The sequence below is a fragment of the Neophocaena asiaeorientalis genome, unplaced genomic scaffold (assembly GCF_003031525.2).
Source record: "Neophocaena asiaeorientalis asiaeorientalis breed wild unplaced genomic scaffold, Neophocaena_asiaeorientalis_V1.1 scaffold581, whole genome shotgun sequence".
Classification (NCBI taxonomy): Eukaryota; Metazoa; Chordata; class Mammalia; order Artiodactyla; family Phocoenidae; genus Neophocaena; species Neophocaena asiaeorientalis.
The window spans coordinates 1,535,481-1,539,741 of NW_020172732.1; the positions used below are offsets into that span (position 1 = coordinate 1,535,481).

A 4,261-nucleotide genomic window follows, 5' to 3' on the forward strand; every position below is an offset into this window, starting at 1 on the left:
AAAGATTAATCTCCAAAATATATAAACAGCTCATGCAGCTCAATATTTAAAAAAAACAAACAACCTTATCCAAAAATGGGCAGAAAACCTAAATAGACATTTCTCCAAAGAAGACATATAGATGGCCGAGAGGCACATGAAAAGCTGCTCAACATCACTAATTATTAGAGAAATGCAGATCAAAACTACAATAAGGTATCACCTCACACAGGTCAGAATGGGCAGCATCAGAAAATCTTCAAACAACAAATGCTGGAGAAGGTGTGGAGAAAAGGGAACCCTCTTGCAGTGTTGGTGGGAATGTAAATTGATACAGTCACTCTGGAGAACAGTGTGGAGGTTCCTTAAAAAACTAAAAATAGAATTAATATATGACCCGGCAATCCCACTACTAGGCATATACCCAGAGAAAACCATAATTCAAAAAGACACATGCACCCCAATGTTCATTGCAGCACTATTTACAATAGCCAGGTCATGGAAGCAGCCTAAATGCTCATCGACAGACGAATGGATAAAGAAGATACAATGGAATATTACTCAGCCATAAAAAGGAATTAAATCGGGTCATTTGTGGAGACTTGGATGGACCTAGAATCTGTCATACAGAGTGAAGTAAGTCAGAAAGAGAAAAACAAATATCGTATATTAACGCATATATGTGGACTCTAGAAAAATGGTACAGATGTACCAGTTTGCAAGGCAGAAATAGAGACACAGATGTAGAGAACGAACGTATGGGCACAAAGGCAGGAAAGTGGGGGGAGGGGGGTGGTGGGATGAATTGGGAGATTGGGATTGACATGTATACATCAATATGTTTAAAATAGATAACTAAAAAAACCTGCTGTATAAAAAATAAATAAAATTCTAAATAAATAAATAAGATAAAATTTAAAAAAAGTTTACTAGCCTTATAAATGGATTAATAAGATTTGAAGCTGAATTTAAAAGCTTAAAGAACAATTCGAGTTTTCAATTTATAACTTTAATTTTAAAAATTAATTAAAAAAACCAAAACTAAGCCTCTGGTTAATCTTTCTAGGCACTAAAACTTCCCTTGAGGATGCCAAAAAAACTCCTAGCAACAGAGATGAGGAAACTGTGGCAGGCAGTTACTAAGTGGCAGAGCTGGGATCTGGAGTCCTGGAGCTGCAAAAACTTTTATGCTTTTATCATCACTCTTCATCGCCTTCTCCTGACAAATAATTAGACAACAGTAACATGCAATTAACATAAAGACTTGAAGGGTTAATTCTTTCTCCCATGTCCTGCAATGCCTCAGGGTTATAATTATATAATTATCCCACAGTACAGAGTGAGGTGGAGTAGGTGTTTAAGGATTGGACTGAATTAGTATGACTTTAATTATAACATACCCTGGAAATGGCTTTTCTTACTAAATCCCTAGTAAGACGGGGCTGAGGGCTCCCGTCTTGTGCAGGAACTTCTGGGCAGGCACAGAGGCACCTGTGCCTTCAGACCCGTCTGCGACCGTAGGTAGAATACAGTGAACTTGGGAGCTGCAGCAGTCCATTCACCCTGATGTTCCTCCTTGGCCATGGCCTTCTCAGCATGGCCTGCTCTTCCTTTTCAGTCTCTCCAGCACCTCTGTAGAAGCAGAGATCAGGCGTGACCTCCCAAGGTGTGCACACGGGATGGTACCACCATGTGCAGAACTCCCTGGGCCAGGATCCACCACCTCAGACCCACTGAGTGAACTCCCTTGTTGCTGCAAGGATGGCAGTGTCCACAGGGCGCAGAGGAGAGTCTGTGTTACAGGGAGCGGTGGTAGGTGGGTTGATGTACAACACCTCTGTGAGAGGCTGGTCGTCAGCCCTGGGATCAGTAACCCCCAGAAGACGTGGCCCCTGGAAGGCTGCCTGGATCTGGTTAGTGAAGGTTCCAGGAGTGAAGTGGACAGCAATAGGAGTGGCTCCAGTGACAGCAGCAAACTTCAGCACAGCTCTCTGGCCAGTGTTCCTGGAAGATATGACACGGATCAGTCAGTTTTTAAATGGTAACAATGGCACAAGCCATCTGCAGGAGCTTCTCCCAGGTCCCCTTCAGATCTATAATGTAGATGCCATCATTTTTCCTTTAGGAGATGTATTGTTCCATTTGGAAATCAAGGTTTGTACCACCTAAGTGGATTCCTGCTGCTTGGAATTTGAGGACATCCTCTTCCTTCATCTGTGGGACATCAAGGGTTCTAAACTTTGTGAACGTTTCCCTTTAAGTTACAATGAGAACCCAAGACAATGCTGTACGGGTAAGTGAGGAAAGGCTGCATTACCTTTCATTGGCAAGTCTGAAGTTTTCTTCATGCATCAACAAGCATGGGATCTTGAGAGCAAACTGGATCCAGAAGGACAATGTCACTTTCAGTTATAACATCAAGTTTCATTGAGCCTAAACCAAAGTTTCAGTCTCACTCCCAAGTTAAAATTTCTGTTTTTCCCAACATCCCCTGATTTGCAACCCTCAACATAGGCCTGAGTCATGGGCAGGAATCTTCAGCAGCGAATGAGAAGTGTATGTCTGGGTGTATTCTCCTCACTTCTACTGGATCTCCAGATTTGGGGCAAAAGAGAGGGGAAGAGGAAGAAGAGAGAGAAACATCCTTTCCTAGTGCTGATGTTAATGTTTTATGTCTCCCTCGGCTACTCCTGCCTGTCTCTAGAGGCTTCCATACCCTGGTCTTTGGCCAGTTGCCTGTGGATTACTTGGAGGCACCCTGAGGACCTACACACTGTGCAGCCCCTGACATCCATGTGAGTGACACACAATCCAGCTGATATCTTGCCCTCCTCCACTCTCAGCTTTTGTAATCACCTTACTGCCATTTTCTGCTGGGATGACCTTCCAGGGACTTTAAATCCAGTTACCTTCAAAATATCCTCTGGGCCCGTGGAAAACTCAGGCATCCCTCCCATGCTGAATAGTGGTGTCCCTGCTCCTCTGTGGCTTTTTCTCCTGCTGTTGCCAACTCCTCCTCTGGCTCACACCTTCAGGGTGCTCAGACAAGCCATGCTGGGTTCACATATGCCTCCACCTACAGGGAAGGGATCATGTGTCAAAATCCCAAGAACTTTCTCACTCTCCTCTGCTTGGGAGGCAGCATCTTCATGGGCCTGAGACTGTCTATAACTCAGCCAGCATCCAGAGAGGAGTGAGAAGCCATGTTCCTCTTCTTGCAGGCATCCCCAATTTCTTGGAGTGGTTCTCTTAGAGCTAGTCTCATCTGACCTGAGAAGTGAGTAACTCATGGGGAACGGAGGAGTGATGACACAACAGTTCATATGCAACCAACAACTCATTAGTAAGAAGTTCCTACTTAAGCAAACTGAATTTGAGTTTCTTACCTTTTCTTATATAGGTGGTGGGATATTGCGAGGCTATCTGGTCTACCTTTTAACAGCGTCTGCATATGTACCTAGCATCTACATTTTAGAATGTGAGGGTTCTTTCAGCTTTGCAGCTATAGCCCAAAGTCCATGACAAAAGGAGCCCCATTTAACATCCTGTTAACTAAATTTAAATAAATATAATATAATATTTTACCAAATTTGGATCACATATTTTATAACTTCCTTTTTCTTACTTAAAGATGTATTGCAAAATTTCCCTTGTTACGAAATGTGTTCTGAAATGTTATTTTTAATACCTGTGAGAGGGAGACAATCTCTCACAGCATCAGTAGTATTCAGGCTTGGTCTAAAAGGGTGAGTCACAGTTTTCTAGGGAGAGAAAAGGGAAATCTCTATTAAAAGATAAAGAATCAAGAAAGAACATCAAATGTTTTGGGAACCGGGAGGAGGAGGAAGGGACTTGATCTACACAATCCTGTGAAATTGGAGGGTAAATACTTATTACTGCTATGATTACTATTATGATTCATTTTATTTTCAAAAGAGGAAACTGAGGCTTAGAGTAAGAGATCTGTCAGTGGTAAAGCCAGAATTCAAAGTTAAGACTTCTGGAACCTAAGAGGAAACTGAATATAAGAAGGAAAGTTAGAAATCTAGGAACCCAAAGTCATGACAAGGAGAAGGGGTACACTAGAAGTGAGAGGGTGAGAAGGGAAGGAAAATCCTCTCTCCATTTCCAATTCAATCCCCTTTGTTCTCAGAGAGGCCTGGGAAGTTGACCACCAACTTCCCTCATCTGATGAGTAAAGTGTAATAAATGTATGCTTTTCCTTTTTGTAGAAATGTGAAGTCATTTCCAAAATTAGCCCTGTCCAACTGTTAAAATCCCC

The 4,261-nt window shown here is 42.4% G+C and overlaps 1 pseudogene; it reads right to left on the minus strand.

Moving 5' to 3' along the window:
- Positions 1 to 1,399: 1,399 nt before the first annotated feature.
- LOC112396625 (40S ribosomal protein SA-like) lies at positions 1,400 to 2,193 on the minus strand (annotated as a pseudogene).
- Between the last annotated feature and the right edge of the window lie 2,068 nt (positions 2,194 to 4,261).